Genomic DNA, 19579 nt, shown 5'->3' with positions numbered 1-19579 from the left:
CAGTGCTAATGGACTAGCGCAGCTAGCTCATTGTCAAATCTAATCGAAGACGAATAAAAGCGAATGAGATTCTCACTGCAAACTTGAGTGGCACTAATAACATTTACGTGAATCTACAGATTTGTTGGGTTTGTGGTAAATCAAATCTTGAATTGATCAGTAAACACTCTGGGTAATGCGGTCACTAAGACTGAATTAGAGAGATGGAGAGATTGAAAGGGAACTGGAAGGAGGAAGCTTGTTTCCTTCTCTGATCGATATATATGATGCTGTCTTTCCTCTAGTCGTTGTCCAGTTACTCAACTCAAAAGGCTTACACAACCTGATATCCTTCATACAAACAAACAAGCAAGCAAAGCAGACTAGACTTTAGTCAGGAAAGATGGCTCATTTAATTTGACATGCATGAAGTATGTGATGAAAGTACAGTCCATTTATTATGCTGTACAATAAATAACTGAGTATCAAACTGACCGAACATTAAAAATGCATCTTTTGTCAAATGAAAGTGTAAAAATCAACACCCAGATACACAAACAAATTACACCTGTTCTGCCAAGGTACATTACTCTCAGTAAAAAAAAAATATATATATATTCCTCAAGGATGCATTGAATTACTCAAAAGAGACAGAAAAACATTTATACTGTTAAAAAGTTTTTTTTTTCATTTCAAATAAATGCTGATTTGAACTTTCTATTCATAAAAGAATCCTGAAAAAATGTATCCGTTTCCACAAGCAACACAACAGTCTTCAACATTAATAATAATAAGAAATAGTCTTTGAGCAGCAAATCAGCATATTAGAATGATTTCTGAAGGATCATGTGATACTGAAAACTGGAGTAATGATGCTGAAAATTTAGATTTGCATCACAGAAATAAATTACATTTCAATATATATTCAAAATAGAAAACAGATTGTAATAATATTTCACAGTGTTACTGCTTTTACTGTACTTGCTTTGTATCTTGATAAGCAAGAGACTTCTTTTAAAAATATTTGAAAAATTGCACCCAAGACTTTTGACCGATATATTAACTAACCAGTAATGAGATAATAATGGTCTAGCAGTACTTAACTAGTGTTTCCCAACCAATACTTTAACAATCCATGTCAGTATCAGAAACATGGTTTTCTGATAGTAACGACTGACTGTTCACCAACCATCTGATATTTTATTGCCAAACAACAACAACAACAACAACAACAACAAAAAAAAACAGCAAACCATTAACATCTCACTGGGACAAATTCTACTTGAAGGTTAAAAAAAAAAGTTTATTTCAGTAATCATCCTATAAATACTCATATTGGCCTTTGAGTATGAACACCAATTGGCCCTTTGAGTTTGATTGACAGGCGATCTGACCAATCATTTATTTTAAAAAAATTACAAAATTTGAAAGCCGAGACTTTGTTTCATACCAAGAATAACCTGCTCTTTTTTTAATCAAAGTTTCGTATTTTATGTTTTGTTTCAATTACTTTCAGTAGACAAGATATCCACCTACATATTCTGCGTTTCTTTCAATTTCAGATTCACCCTTCCCTAAATATCACAACTGGACACTTTACACATCATTCACACCTCATTCTGTCTAAGTGGACAGCACTTGGTCAGAATAAGCATGGCTTTATACTTTCTGACCCTGAAAGACTACCTAGACTCAGCACTAATGCTCCAGTAACACTTTCACCACTGTGATTCAAGCTGATTCCTCAGTCAATGACACCCTGTCTACATCTTCACCTCACATATGGTTTGAATGCTGTAGTCAGAAGTGAACTGAGAGCTGACGAGAGACGCTGGTATCTCAGTAAACCCACAAAGTCATTGGCAACTCTGAATAATCTGGAGCAAGAGACGCAGGGAGCGACTCCTGGTCCCTCATCTACACAACTTCAGACCGTATTTAAAAGATCGTCTCACCAGCTGACCAAGGATTTTTTTTATTATTTAAAGATGTGTGTTTAATGGCACAGACTAATAATATATTACTCAGGTTAAATACAAACGGTGTAATTATGTTGGTGTGAGTCTAATGAATAATTGCTGAATAATACTCTACAGCCCAAATCTTCACTTCAGAGTCTCAAAAATTATAATTTCAACATTTAGTCACAGTTTTCCTGTGCAGTTAAACACAATACAGTGAAAAAAAAAATATTGTAAAAAGTTAGAGATTGAGTTCGTTCTTATGAGAAAATATTATTTCATGTTTAATTCAATGGTACATGCTATTTCTTGCCACTTAAATTAATTGTGAAATTTTCACAGTTAAGTTAAAAATTGTTTCTGCACCATTTTTTAAAGTGTAATGATTTCTTTTCATAATTGTTGCCTTTACGATTCTGTTCAAAGATTTTTATTTTTATTTTTTTCAAGAAATTACTATTATTCAGCAAGGATACATTAAATTGATCAGAAGTGACAGTAAAGGCTTTTAAATTGTTTTCAAACTTCCCATTCATCAAAGAAACCTGAAAAATGTTTCCACAAAAACAATAAGCAACTGTTTTCAAAAATTGATAATAATCAGAAATGTTTATTGAGCAGCAAATCAGCATATTAGAATGATTTGTGAAAGATCATGTGACACTGAAGACTTGAGTAATGATGCTTAAAATTCAGATTTGCATCACAGGAACAAATTGCATATTAAAATATATTGAAATAAAGAATACTGATTTTAAATTATAAAAATATAAATATATTTCACAATATTCCTAAAAAAAAAAAAACATGTAGTAATATTTCACAAAGAGAAAAAAAATAATTAAACAAATAAGTTTGAACAGAAATTCAATACTGTAACTATTAATATAAAAGATTCTACTATGTCAGCAAGATCAGGGGTAACTAACAAAAACAGTCTGGATTTCTTGTTTGTTTTGTGAGTGTTGGCCACACTGGTAGCCGTAAAGGCAGTGCCATCCAAAGTTAAAAGACTTTGACAGTTGTTTAAATTAGGTTTTGAAAACAACATAAAACAGCATTCAGCAAACATATAAATTTCGTGAGTGAAAAGGAATATTCACTGGAAAATGATTTTATCCATTAATTTATCCATGAACTATACTAAGCCATAAGGGTAAAATATATATTTTTAAATATACATAGCCATAAGTGTTTTTTACTTTTTAATTATATATGGCATATATTTATATATGGTATGTTAATTTACACACACACACACACACACACACACACACACACACACACACACACACACACATATATATATATATATATATATATATATATATATATATATATATATATATAAATTATGTTAAATTTTGTTTTTTTATTATATGAAAGCAGACTACCCAATACTGGCCAGGAGAAGAAAAAAAAAGAAAAAAGAAAAATAAGTCAGAAAAATAAAGAATAACAGTTTAAAAATAACTCCCACAATCATAACCTTGCTTGTAAGAATTTACAAAGGCATGCCCCAGTTTAAAAAAAAATATAATTCTGACATAATTAGCCAATGCTAGATAAAAGACTAACAAACAAAACAAAATAAATCAAAACACTAGCACAAAATGCATGTGCTTTTCTGCTTGGTGTGTGAATGTCGTTTGGGTTCTCTTTGTCCTTAGAGGAAGTTTTAAGTGGGTGGTTTGAAGACCAACTGTGGTGCAGATATATTTCTGGTTTTGCTGTGGGTTAGACACTCCCAAGAACCTCACCAGAAGTATGCAGATCAAGGCCGTGCTATAGAGCAGACGATTAACAGCATTAAACCATGACCTATTGAGGTCGGTCTTTTTCCTCTTCCTTGGAAGTAATCTAATGGCGGTATTAATTGAATTTTCTCGTTGCTTGAAAAAAGAACCTCTTCCTTTTTTAATCACATTTCAGTTCTGCTGAATGGACTGACATAGCATGCTTGGCTAAACAGTAAACGAAGTTCAAATTCCAAAATGCCATTGGAAGTGGGCAGAAAAACATTAAAATGCCATTTAAGTGCATTTTATGCATTGCAAACCGTGACCATATCCTGTTATTGAAGAGATGGCAGCTCTGCTGCGTTGTGACGGGGTAAACTCATATGGTACGCGCTGTCCTGCTGGAACTGGCAATTCATGTTTAGTCATACATTAGGAAGAGGGATTTTTTTAAGTGCTATCTGATGCTTGCGGTAGTGAGTGTGGACACAGTGGGCTTTTTTAGGCATGCCTTAGAATGGACGCACAATAATTTGACCATTTACTGTGGTTGTGTGATGGTGTATTGCCACTGTTATATTGGTTTGGAATGTACCATTCTATTTTTGGGTGGGCTTTACTCAAGAGTTGGGTTTTCAACTACTTATATCTGCAGCTCATATCCAAGGCCTCTTGAACTTCAACAAGTCCAGTGTAAAATATAAATCAAGCCGTTTACATTTTCTAAAGGAATTTTAAATACATCTTTTGCTCTTTTTTTTCTCCACATTTGCAGGCTGTGCCAAAGAAAAACAGCATGCCGTGCAGCACTGATGTCTGCTTTTAATATTAACAGACATGAGTTTGATATTCTGAAACATAGCAAAATAAGCAGTATTTCTATATAACTGGTGCCGGCCGGTGAAGTGAACAAAATAACCCGTTCACGTCCACCACTAGGAGCTATCTATGTTTATTTATCTGGACAGAGCATATCTATGGTATTTCAGCGTTAACTGACAGCCTTCAAAATATTTAATGGAAAGGCACCAAACAGGAGAAACTTCAAAAGGCATCCATCGTCATGAATACTAGCCTAGATTGGTATTGTCAGGCTGTTAGCTTATATCAGTCATGTTAAACTAAAGAATTCTAGGGGAAAATTAATAAAATGATGCATGTTGTGTTGGCAATGCTTTGGCGTTTTCTTCCAGAACACATCAAAATAAAATAAAAAAATTAATAAATTAGTTAAAATTAAATAAAAACACAAAATAAAACAAAACTACACTACAAAATTAAACTAAATAAAATACTAAATATAAATAAAAATACTAATACTAAAATAAATATTTAAAAATAATAATACTGTATTTTTTTCACCTGAAGTCATCATTATGGTGATAAGTGTTGATTAGTTGGGATCCTGGGCCTTATTTACAAGCTAAGCATTATGATTGACTTGCATCTTACATTTAACAAAAAAAAAAAAAAAAAGTAACAAATGCAATACAATTTCAGTGAGCCGAGTGCTAGTTTTAGCTAGTCAGCAAAAAAGCTCACCAGCAAAGCTTTAAGTAAACTTCAACCAAGCACTCACAGAAATCAACTCTCAGGTTGAACATTATAAAACCAACAAAAAAAGGTAGACGAAAGCAGCAATACCAAAATGCCTGCAGTGAATGTAACTTTTGATGTGAATGTAAGAATTGAATTCATGCCTTCTACCTGTCTGAATCTGGAACAGGGTGAAAATAACAAATGAAGATAAGGTGATGACATGCTTTGATTTGGACCGTCGACATTTGCACAGGAAGCTTTTTAATGAGGTGAAGCGTTCATACGTTGAAAGCTCCATAATCATATTAGTCCATTAATAATAATGCGAAGTGAGAGCACAGCGGTTCAAAGAGCTGCTGTCATTGCGGAGAGACAGTGGGTCCGGTATGGCAGTTCCACTTTATTTGTTGTGCTCGTTTCTGTCAAGTCAGTGGAAATACGGCATCAGCCAACTGTTCGGTGTCTTGTTCGTACTGTGGCTGCACTCCTGATCAGTGTCACTTTAATTGCAACTGAATCTATCTGGCTTCATGGAACTAATTTAAATGTGTATAGTTTTGTATTTCTAAAAACTATGTCATCACAAATATGTAAATGTTTAAGAGGCAGCCGTCTCTGCTTGGCTCTGAGTAATATGGCTTCAATAAACTTGAGTGTCAAGTATGCTTGATTTATTTGAAGTGGAGGGGAAGACTTTAATATGAGACACATGTTTTCAATAGATAGCTGACGTTTGAACCGATAAATCACCAGAAGATGTAGAACAGCAATGCAGCAGGCAGCCAGTGATTTGTAAGTAATATATGGAAGGCATACAATACTCTACTTCAGATGATTCACATGCAATATTTTCCTGTTGGTTACAGTTAAGACTGCATGCAATCCGGACAATAATTATGGAGAGCACTGGATGGAGATCCCTGGAGACCGCAAGCTTTTCTCTGATTATGATGGCAAAGGAACACTTTACTATAACCATAGCATAGCAATAAGTGATTTTCTACTCAACAAAACATCCAATGCTGCAGTCATCACATGTATTATCACTGGATGAAGGGGTCTTAAAACAAATGGTAAACAGATAAAATATATATATTTTTTGCAGGTCAGTATAATCAAAAGGATTGTAAAAATAGATAAATTAGCTTAATTACTTATGTGAGCTGCATGGTTATTATAGTTAACTAAAACTAAAACCATAAAAACAACAATCTTTTCGCTACTTAGGGTTAGGCTGAATCTTAATATGAAAAAATATATATTTTCAATATTTCATAAGGTCAAAAGACAAATACAGTAAATAATATTTAAAAAATAAATATAATATATATAATATAATATAACCATATATATATATATATATATATTCAAATGTATACAAATATATATAACACATAATTTAAATATTACTATTACTGTTATAAAATACATAAAATATACACTAATAAATGTGAAATTAGATCCATGTAGCACAAGGCGAGTGCAATTGACATTCAAACTATATTCGCACAATAATAATGCAATATGGTGCATCTAAAAATACAATAAAATACAAAACACACAATAAAATAATAAAATAAAATAATAATCTGTATGTTAGCCTGTTTCTTAAAATACCCATAATTCTTTAGGTGGTCTGCCTTTTAAATCAAATCAATGTCATCAGCTTGCTCTCATAAATAAAGTACAGACTATAAACAGGCCTTTGCATTTTCTGTGCTGTTCTCGGCTTCTTGTGTTTCACTGCAAGACAAACGAATGATTGTAGTCAAAGCCTGTTTGTGCATAGTTGTGCCAGATCAAAAGCCGCACAGATTAACAAATGGAGAAATTCACAAAACTGTTATGAATTACGGGGCTTTCCTCCATAGACAAAACACTGGCAACGTGTCCAGAACTCTGTAAGGCTTACCACTCACTAGCTACTACAAAAATTTGCCAAACAACACTATTTATTGATACAAAGTCACTCTGCAGAATCATGCATTGAAGGCACAAGAATAACAGCAGACTTGGCCTATGATTAACATGCTTTACGAACACAAATTATAGCTTACAAGTGTTTTTCACTGGCGTCTTGGCCCTCCAGACCTCTATGGTCCAGATACAACATTGATCTTGATGCCTTGATTAAAATTACAGTGTGCATTTGAAATGAACAACTGCATCATCTATTGATAAAATCCATCAGCAAACAAATACGTCCAAAACATCTCTGTTGCTGAGCAGTGTGGCATGACACATCCAACGTTCACAGATTGATCTATAAACCATAGTGGGAGGGTTTGTGTATGTGCAGCATCAAAAGAAACAGTCTCAGAACACCATATGTACTCAATGTCGAACGCCCAACGTGATGTGTGAACAGCCAGAGGCCATAACATATGGAGATCCTCTGTATATTCAGCTTTATAGACATGCAACAATGTGTCAATTTACTCATCTTAAATGGATAGTTCACCCTAAAATAAAAATTATCATTTACTCTTTCTCATGTCGTTCCAAATGTTCTAATGACAGAATTTAAATTTTTGGGTTCTATGCACAATTTAAGATTGCCTTACTGCAAAGTTCAAACACTATCAGAATGTAAAAAATGGCTTCTAAAGTCCATTTAATGCATTGGTTCTCAACCAGAGGTCCAGGGCCACTAGGGCTCCTCAGTAAACCTCCAAGAAAAAAACAAACAAACAAAAAAACAAGTTAAACCAAAACAAACATACATATTATATATATTTATTAAACTCCACAACAACTGCTTTTTTCTTCTATTTAAATCTGGATGTATGAGGTATCCTTAAAAAAAAAAAAAAAAACCTGTGATTTCTAGACATGGAAAGTCATGGAAATTAATAAAATATTAAAAATCTATTGTCATTTTTATAATGAATATACATTCTTCTAGTTTTACCAAGCTCTAAAATGTTTAATCAGGGAGAAATTGTGATTATAAAATATTTTTTAAAAATTCTTATCATTAATCCTTTTCCAGTAAATTAAAAATAACTGATGAAGTCTATGGAGGTGCAAACCTGCATGCAAAAATAAATAAATAACTTGATAAAACAAATTAAAATTTTAATTGTTTAGTCCTAAATTTATGGAGCCCCTAAAGGGACATGGTAGTTGGAAAAAAATATGGGGTGGGAGGAAAAATATTTTTCAAATCTTTTTCTCTCGCAAAACTTTTGGGATAATTGAGAAAACTATTATTATGCAATTCAGCGTGTTCATATTCTGGGGTCATGTGCTTGCATGTACACAGTATATATATTTAATAATTTCTATAGCATATTTGTTTTTTTTTATCACCGTCTTCATTAAGCATTTTCTTATAACGACTTCTATGGGATGAAACGCTTAACGTGCAATTTAGCGCTTTCTGTTCATATTCTGTGCTTATCTGCTTTACTGTATGTAGTTTATTTTATTAATAAACTGTATACCATATTCAGCCTTTTTATACCACTGTCTTAGTCCACTAATTCAGAGTTTGAGGCATTGCGTTCATATTCTGGGCTATTCTACTTGTCTGTAAATAGTATGCTTTATTAATAAGGTTTGTACTGAATTTGGTCCTCCATTGCCACTGTCCCAAAACTATGCCTTGAACTAAGCACTGACTGTATTTCTTTATACTTATAGTCCAAGTTTAAAATAAAACTCCATGAACCACTCCAGTATGAACATACAGAGCTGTATTAACCACTGCAAGCTGTAAAGTAAAAAGGAAGTGTTTGTCCGAACTCCAGGGGACGTAAAAGTTGTGCGAGCAAACACAATTAAATCTGCGAAAGAATTAAAAAGTTTTACTAAGATTTTTAAATATTTTTTCCTCCCACCCCATATTTTTCCCTGTCCCTTTAGGTGTTCTGTGTAAATTTGTGGTAATTTAGTCCTTAATTAATATTCATATAATTTTTCTTTTTCTTTATTAATTATTTTCTGTATTTATTTTTAACTTCATTTTCATTCATTTATTCATTCATGCATGCATGCATTCATAACGTCTGCAGGTTTGATCCTCCATAGAAGTCATGCAAATTCACTGGTTAAAAAGAGTCGGATCCCATAAGAACATTCAGCTCTTAATATCTCTGGAATCCTGAAATTTAATTTACAGAAAATAGGAGTGTCAGACCTTGAATGTTTCTGTGGACAATGAGGGGTCTTGGACTGAAAAGGTGTAGAACTACTGCTCTAATGTGAATTGGATTGTGCATTAAGACAACATAATTTTACATGTTCCAAAAAAGCTTCCAATTAGATTAAAAAAGGTTTTACAGCCTATTAAAGTTCCACATAAATGTTTAATTCTCTAGTTATTTAGAAAAAAAAATGTTATGGTGCTTTAAAGAACCCAGAAACCATTATGATGCTCTGAAAAACCTATTACGTAACATCAATATTTTTTTATTCTCTAAAGTGCATTATAGCCTAACTTAAATCAAAGAGGAGCTTAAAAAGAGCAAAACAAAAAAAAAACAAAAAAAAAAAAAAAAATATTGTTGATACCAATAAGGTTCTGTCCTGATGCTGTAAAGAACCAGTGAATAACTATTATTTCCAAGAACAGTCTCGCTCATATGGAAATAAATGTAAACTGAATCCAGTTTTAGCTGACAATGTTTGGAGTCGTGAAACACATACTCAGATTTACAGCATGTTCAGTTGTTCCACACACCCATGATGGTTTGAACATAACCACCAGCTGAGTTATGTAGCCCTAAAACAGGCTAGTGTTCGTTTCAAAGGCGGCAATGTATATTTTGATGCTCATTTTCCTGAAATGCTTCCCTTCACAGTGAAGAGAAGCGAGTCAGACCATTTCTATGGTTTTCCAGTGATTCTGTGCAGTCACCACTTCTGTGTTTATCTTAATTGGCTCATATTGGGTCTCTCCTGCATCCTGAAAGACAAATCTTGTAATGTTTGAATCTGCAAAATGGTCTGAAGTGTTTGATTATTAAGAGCATTTTGAGTGGTGAGGGAAAAGTCACTGGAAAAGTCCAGACAAGGAGGATAAACATGATCATACTGCTGCCATAACACACCAACGCATGGATCCCACTACTGGGCAGCATGTGGGTGGCATGCATGGTTAATTTCCACACCTGTGTGTGGGTATTTCCTTAACCAAGAAGCTATTTTGAGAAAAAGAAAAAAGGCTACTCATAAGGATAACAAACGTATGTCTGAAAAACTTGCATGCTTTTCCGGTTGTCTGCCTTATTTCATAACTCTTAATTCAAATTCCTGCACAGATTTCAAATTTAGCTCAGAATAGATTCAACTAGTTGTATTTAGTTTTTCTTTTGTCTTTTTTTTATTCCCTGAGAGATGGGCATTGTTTTCCTCAATGCATATTTTATTTTGTGCACAGTAGATCTTAACATGTATTTAAAGATCAAAAAACATTCCCAATTAACTCTTCCTTTTTTCTTATTTAGGGCAATTTAAAAGGCTTTTACAAGTTTGCTGGATGTGTTATGTTGCTTTTACAATGGGGAAAAAAAGAAACAGAACAATCCACTTTTACAGTAAAGTCTGTCAGATGCAGGCGACAAAACATGCAAAGCAAGAAAAAGACTTTAAAGTTCTGCTTTGGTGGCTGGTTCACATCCTGGCTGATTTGTGCATATATTCACATTAAATTTCTTTTGTCTTTGAATGGTTGTTAAATGTTGCACACTAAGAAACCGCCTTTTAATGACATCTTTTTTTTTTTTTTTTTTTTTTTTTGCCTTTATTTTGAAGGTCTCTAATTAAACCCTATGTCTTTAAATGTGGTTTTCATCATCTTCAGTTTGTCAGGAAACAATTCATCACCTTCTAGCTGGTTGGCCAACCAGTGTTTTAAATGACTATTTTTCTATTTAAGGGAAACTGGAAAACTTTTTTTTTTTTCACAATCAAATCCATGTCCATGTGTCTGAAACACTTTTAGATGTAACATTAATTAATCTGGACAATTAAGTCATTTCACAAGTCACTTCCACGTTAGTGGTCTCACTTCCATTATTCATGCAAAATAAATAAATGAATTAACAAATAAATAAATTTTGTGCCTTTTATATAGTTCACAACCTTAATTTAATTTATGCTACCAAACTAAATTAAATAAATTTTGCCAAACTATACAAATTTCTAAAATCTACTTCAGTATGTACCAAAAATGCATGCAACACTAAAGCAATAAACATGATCTAAATAACATAAATGCAACAAAGTAAAATACATGTATTTTCCTGTAATTTTTCTGCATACATGGCAAGAAAATCTGCTACAGTATGTACCAAAAATAAGATGATTATAACCATATTAATACAGATGGCAGCATATGTCACATTATGAATTAGACATTTTTGCCCTTTTCATGACCAGTTACTAATAAATACTAATTATTGATGTGTATAAAAAGTGCATAGTCCATCAAAAAACAAACAAACAAAAAAAAAAACTGGTTAATAGGTTTTTTACAGTTTCTTTCTCTGTATTTTCAATCAAATAAATAAATGTAATTTATTTATTTATTTATTTTAAATGAAATTTAGATTACTATTCTTTCTCCTTTAAAATGACAAAAATGTGAACATTATCTGTGCCAAATGCCTTTACAGGGTTCAAAAAGTACAAAAAAAATCTCAAGTGTGTGGGCTCAAAAAGTAATGACTAATGAAAAATACAAGCTTCCACTTTGGGGAAGTTTTGCATTTTGGATTTTATCCACTTCTGAATGAAGTTAACGTTTGAGGTTTTTCATCCTCCTTTTTGTGCAAGCTATATTTTTCATCAGTCAATTAAAATCACAAACATTTTTTTTTTTTTTCAGCATGTCAATGTTTTTTTTGCAAGGTAACTGTTTTTCCCTGCCTCTCACAGAATCACATCTGGGCATGCCGAGACTTTTGCCTGATCCGCTGAATGAAGCTCTTCCAACCTTTTTCGTCTGAGTATGTGTTTTTGCTGTGGTAAATTAGTCTGTCAAATTAGCCCATGGGCTTTGTCAACATTCCTGAGTCTGATGCATCAGAACATCACCTGATATTACATTTTAATACAAATAACACGCTGGGAGATAAAAAAGGGGTCATTAGCTGCATGTTTGGTTGACATAATAAGAAATAATTCATAGTAAACAATAATAATAATAATAGACTGCAAACTTCATTTATATGCTTTGCAGTTATTGTGGAGGATAGTATAACACATAATCTACAGCAAAGATCAGCCCCACCAGCTTTCCACAGGAAACTCACAACCCTGTCACAACATTGGCCACTTTGAATATCGGCAGAATCAAGCCACAGGAATGAACTTGTGTTAATAAATAAACATCATAAGACCCTCATTATTACCTCATCATCCAGACACAACAGCGTCTCATCAAAGAACTCCATGCGTACACGGGCCCCTTTTTTGTTTGTCATGAGGATGAAATGGATCAGATGATAGAGCAGTCGTTGGTTAACAGCATAACCAGACTTGGAGATCAGCAGGCCCAGACGGAATCTGCAGGAATGGTTGCATTTTATAAAAGGAAAATCTGCGGAAAGTAATGACAATGTGTTAAATATAGCTGAGGGTGATACACTTGTACTCATAGCTAAATGAATAATTAGGCAAAATGCTTCATAAACAAACACACAAACAGTGCTGGATGTGTAGAGCTGAATGATAGGCTTTCAAATCTGTTAGGGCCTGGATATCATCTATTTTTCTCCCTGTGACCACACTATGTGATAAAAGGATGTGTATCAAAAACAATTAAGTGATAAAATAGATATCAGATGATAATGAACATGGAGTTCAACCACAATGAATCTCATCCGTCAAAACCAAAGAAAACCAAACAGACATTTGGAGTTTTTATTACAATTAACGTATGTCTGGAAATATGCCATAATTAATGACAGACTTGAAGGTCTTTTCGATGCTGTTACCTGTCTACATAGGACAAAAGTATCTGCCAGCTGACGTGGTGTAATCTAAATTATTGTGTCAATAGAGGGTCCGGGTCATATTTCATCCCAAAATTAAAAAATTAAAAAATCTTACTTTAGGACTATTAAGAGTGTTTTTTACCCACACTGTTAGATTATTGTTTTTCATTCTCATTATTATTTTATCTCTTATATTATATCTCATTATTGTTTTAATATAAATAGTTATATTAATAGTAAACGCATTTATACAACATTTGTTGTACTGCTACTGTAATTGATGCTGATTCAAATAAAAAAACTGTATTAATTAATGAAGTGAAAATATATGGTAATATAGTAATTAAATGTAAATTGAAAGTAAATTATATGGAAGCTTCTGCCACAAGATAAAAAAAAACATCTAAAAAGGTAATTGTGCCTCACAATTTGTACTATTTCTCTTGTGAATCTGAGTTTACATCTCACTTTTTTTTCTGACAAAAAAATAAAAAATAAATAAAAAAAGTAATTGCACAATTTTGAGTTTATATCTCACAATTTTGACTTTTTCTCAGAATTGTGAGTTGGCAATTGCAAGTTAACATTTTCTGACTTAATTTCCCCCTGAAAAAGTCTGAAAAAGTTTTCATTTACATTTTTCTTTTTTTTTTTCCTATGGCAGAAACAAGCTTCCATAGAATATATATTGAGAATAAAGGGAATTATAATAAAACAAAACAAAAAACACTCAAATGTAAAACATCACTTTATGTTTATGAGAACTTCGAAGGAAATGGACCTCACTTTCTTTTATGTAGAATATGATTTATTTTTATTCAGGGTGAAATATGGCATGCTTCTGTGTAATTCACCTAAGTACTGAAGAGACTGTAATAAATTCTGTGCTTGCCGCCCAATACAAGTATAAATTAGTGTAGGGCAGAGGGCACTTGCAGGCTTACTGCCTGGACTGTAAACGTGGTCATGCTACTTATATGGAGACTGCGCCAGTAATACGGCGAATTATACAATAAATTCACTCCAGATGTGGCAATCATCCCCAGCCCTCAACCTGACAGTGTGCACAGCAGCATCTGCGGTAGCTTTTCAGTGATCAACTCTCCCTCTATCTGTCGTTTTCACAGTCACACACATACACAAACACTGCGGATAGTCCACAATGTTTGCGTTTTTTCAAGAGATTGCTTCCATACCTGCATTGCAAACACTCAGTGACTGCGTTTCCTTCCACTCAAGCTGAAATAAAGGCCGTATTAGCAAATAGTGTTTATTTAACCCCTTAATAGATGCACTCTGGTGAAAGCTAGGTGGAGGCCCTTTTTAAAACAAAGCCTTTGGTTCTCTGCAGCTGACACTTTGATTAATGTGAACTAACACTGCAATTACTAGTGTTGCTATTGGAGATCTGAGGCGCATTGTGAAATGCACTACATTAGCTCTAATAGCAAACTGTTTAGTTTACTGTAACTAAAAAAAAGTATCTAGAATGAATCTAAAATATATCTAAAAACCAACGCTATCTCATGACCAATTCGTACGTATTTAGAATTTGTACGACCTCACTCGAACGATTTTATATGATTTGTCTAAATCCCAGTGAGTGTCGGTTAGGTTTAGGGGCGTGGTTAGGTGTAGGTCATTCATACAAATTTATACAAATTGTGCAACTCGTAAAATATATACGATTTGGCAAAAATCTTATGAATTTGTACAAGTGTGGTCGTACAAATTTGTATGAATTAGCCACCTCGTAAAATATGTACAAACTGCCGTGAGATCGGGCTGCTAAAAAACACACTCTACATAAAAGTTATCTAAGCTAATTTGAAAGCTATTGTTAAGGCAGTTACACTACAAGCAACATGGCAAAAGTAGTGTGAATTACGAAAGTTTTCAAGAATTTAATTTAAATAATTAGTAACACTTTAAGGACCAATTTTCACTATTAACTAGCATGCATATTGTAGCTGTTCATTAGTACTTTTAAAACACTTATTAATGCCTTATTCTGCATGACTATATTTTAGATTCGATAATCCTACCCCATGCCTAAACTTAACAATGACCTAACTAACTATATTTAAGCAGAAAACTGGGTGTTTATTGAGGGAAATTCATAGTTAATAGTTAGTTAAGAGTGAGAATTGGACCTTAAAATTAAGTGTGACCAAATTATTATAATATTAACCATAATTATTAAACATTAAACTCTTTTAAAATATATAATAATATAATATACCTACACTATATTTACTAATAAAATAATAATATGATAAAATATGATTAAGTATTTATTTAATAAAATAAAAATGTATTTAATTCAATAAAACAATACAATTACTAACATTATATAATTTAATGTCAATTGTAAGTAAATATCAGCCCCATCCAGGAAGCTTTTTATTATTTTCATTATCCTTAATTATCATAATGGTTTAACAGAGCGAGAATCCAATTCAGTGTGAGAGTGAGCTGTTCAAATAACTGAATCACTAAATAGATCAGATTCACAAAAATGATTCACTCAAATTGAACAAGAGTAGCTTAAAACTGAGTTGACAATCAGACTTGTTCAGGTTATGTTAAAAAGACTGCATTTACGAGTTGAATGTATATTAACACCACCATAAAGCCACAATTTCAAGTGAGATTTTGATAATATCAGAAGCACTGATTACACAAGTAATATTAACATCTATTGATCTTCATTATGTTGTTAGTGTTTAAAAGCTTCCTGTCTTGTCAGTAAGTGAAAGAGAGAAAAACAAAATTGTATTAACAAGTCAATTATTTTCAGATAAAAATCACTTGAACATTATAAATTGTAATTAGGATTTTTGAAATCATAAGTAGGAACTTGTGAATGCACCATGTTTATATAATCAATAAAACAGCTTTGAAGAGGAAAAGCTACATGAAAAACTAAGCCATAATGTACAGATTGTATAAGCATCCTGCCATATAAAGTAGCTTTACCAACATGACAAATAATCAGAAAAACTAATTATGATACAGAGCAACTCAGAGGAAACAAATTCCACTCATTATGCTGAAGTCAAATTTGCTTTATGGAAGTGCTTCTAACAAGTCTTTTAGTCATTAGAGCCAACACAATGAGGAAATTGTTTTTACAGGAAAACAAATTCCCTTGATACGCTTTTAAGGACCAGAGAAGGCAGTGTCTCCATCAAATTACATTATGAGACAAAAATGACAGCGTAAATGAAATCAAGCAAACTGGTAGCGCTTTTACAGATGGTGCATGGTCTCTGTGTTGACTGAGGTGTGCATGTTAAATTACTATGCAGAGTTTGGTGATCAGCAAAAATAGCGGTTCTGTTGATCGGGTCGTGGTGGTTTGACCAAATGTAGTCGAGAGCAGTTATAGCTGTCCTGTCCATTTAGAGGCCAAAACCTGTATGAAAAAAGACGTCACAACAGGGAAAAGGAAGTTTGCTTAGCTGCTCTTTTGGAGCCAGGTGCAAAAGTTGGCCAGACTCTCTCTCGTATGTGATCGTTTTAAGTCAGTTTTCATCACCTAACATCTTTATCAAACCCATGGGCCTAGTTTGTGTTTTCTTTTTCTCCTCCTTCTTGGGGGGCCGGCTCTGTAAATTACAGCGGGTGATGGAGAGCAGTCCCTCGTGCCTTTGCACATGATTAATGCATTTAAATGTTCACGTAAAACATGCACCACTAAGATTCTTTTTGATTACAAGTAGTTGGGTTGTAAAATGCCTCTGCAGTCTTTTCGACTGCGACTTTTTGGCCTCTTAGATTTTCCATTTGTTTTTTCATTCTTTCTTATGCTACATTTGCCTGTAAAGTTAAATGGTTTTACTGAGTGGAAAGGTTGGCACAAAGATTTATTTGACCCACAGGAGATAATGCGCTGTATAGACTGCTTGGAAGAGCTGTATTCTATCTCTTCAAACTAATAGCAACAGGCATTTTACTGAGTTTAATTCTTTTTTGTTGGCTGCAAATTATTGACGGTAATATTAAAATGCAATTCACACGGGAAGACTAAAGCAATAAGAGAATCATTTGGAGCAATCTCAAGAAACTCTCAGACTAAGAAAAAAAAAATCAGTCTAGCACTCAAATGTATGCCACTGAATGCAGATATTAGCTAAACAGTAAACTAACCTGATTTCTTAAATATAGGGTTTTTTTTATTTCGGCATCGATTTCCAATATTATCTATGAAATAATTGAAATAGGAACAGTTGGTCATTTGTATTTTGACTATGCATATAGTACTGTGATGAACTAGGGTATGAAAATTACATTTAGTCATCAACACAGATTTATCATTCTGAGTAACTCATGGCAAGTTTGTTTCCTTAATCTAAAGCTCGTCGACTGATAATGACATCAATGTGCGGTCTAAAACGGTCACTACACCGAAGGCTACGTAACTCAACATTATTAAAGGAATCATTTCAAAAATGAAAATTTGCTGAGAATTTACTCTCAGGCCATCTAAGATGTAGATGAGTTTGTTTCTTCATCAGAACAGATTTGGAGAAATTTAGGATTCCATCACTTGCTCGGCAATGGATCCTCTGCAGTGAATGGGTGCCGTCAGAATGAGACTCCAAACAGCTGATAAAAACATCACAATAATCCGCAAGTAATCCACATGACTTCAGTCCATCAATTAACATCTTGTAAAGTGAAATGCTGCATGTTTGTAGGTAACAAATTCATCAAGATGTTTTAACTTCAAAACCCTGCTTTCGGCAAAAAAACGGGCCCTCCATAATATTGCTTTCTCCAGTGAAAAAGTCATCGCATCTCAATCAGCAGATAAATATGCACAAATCAAGCACAGTTGACAGAGCCAAAACAGTTCTATACAAATATGTGGGTGGATTTTTATGTGAGAGGACAACTAGAGATGGACTTTTTCACTGGAGGAGGCGTTATTATTGATTATGGACTCATATTTTGGTCAGAAGCAATGGTTTAAAGTTAAAATGGCAAATTATTGGGTGAACTATTCCTTTACTATCATTCATTCAATGCATCATCTAAACTATTGCATGGATCTATTGCAATAAAATAAAGAAAAACCAAAGATGGCCAGTGATATAAAATTAGATTATATTAAATTGAAACTGCATTGTCTGTATCATTTTTTTAAGCAAAGGTGTAATATCCAGTCTATGAGGTATGACATCTTGAAAGAGCACCACACTTCAGAGGGCAGTTTCAGCTGGAGAGAGGCGACCAAAAACAGGGACCGTTTAAGAAAAACTTCTCTCATTACTATTTCTATCACATTTCATTAACTCAAAGCGTCATGAGGATCTACGCTGGGCTTGTTTGTTATTTGTATGGGTGTTTGTGAGGGTTTCAAACCCCAAGCCTGTGGCAGTCTGGGTGGTCGTCTAAGCTGCCAAAGATGCCCACTGAATGTTTAGATTTGGAGATTTATTTTATTTGTATTCAGGATGAATATGCAAAATGGAAAGTGCAATCCTCTTTAGCACATCCTGTTAACAGCAGGTCGTTCATCTGTCCAGACTGTGGTTGGTCTGCTGAGACGCTGGCTGGCATACACAGATGACCAAGGTGCGTTGGCAAACCCCACCTACTCTCAGTTTAGTGGGCAAACATTTATTCACCAATCCAAGCGTATAATCACCCTTTCTGAGCAAGAGCACAAAAATATGCCAATAAAGTTTAATGTTTTTTTTATTTGGTACATTGATGATATCCAATAGTACTATGCTATTCTGATATACAGTACATTGGCACAATAAATAAATAAATATATAAATAAATATTGCATTTATTTATAAATAAAATAAATAAATGAAAACATTTTTCATCACAATGAAAGCATACAGTAAATACACAGTACCTTGTGAAAGTATGCATACCCCTTAATCCCCCCAGAAACACATTTTATGTCGCAGCCTTATGTTACACTGCTTTTAAATTACTTTTACTTGTTTTGTTTTTTAACTACACTTCATTTATGTAAACTATTAAATGTGAACTACATTCTATGCACCTGAGTTAACTTTTAATTGGCTCAGGTTACAGTGAAAAGAAGCATATTTTTTATTGAGGCCAGTATATATACTAGAGCTGTTTGATTATATTTTTATACAGTGGTATTTACATGATATTCAAAAGCGTTTTTACAAATATGATGGGATTACCTTGCTACATGCCAAAATGACACTTTTTTGTAAGTGTAATTAGCCGGTTATTATACTGTAAACATGATCAGTTGTTTTAGAATTCTTACAATTCTTCTTCTTTTAAAACACCCAGCATTTCACATTGTCTGTTTCATGCTACTTCAGGCTCACTGAATAGAGATTTGATCTGCTGTCATGTTTATAAAAAAGAAAAGAAAGAAAGAAACTACTCTCCTCACTCGCTTTGTATTCAGTCT

This window comes from Cyprinus carpio, chromosome A20, assembly GCF_018340385.1.
Source record: "Cyprinus carpio isolate SPL01 chromosome A20, ASM1834038v1, whole genome shotgun sequence".
Lineage (NCBI taxonomy): Eukaryota > Metazoa > Chordata > Actinopteri > Cypriniformes > Cyprinidae > Cyprinus > Cyprinus carpio.
The sequence above is the reverse complement of the archived record's forward strand: the minus strand, read 5'-3'. Positions refer to the sequence as shown.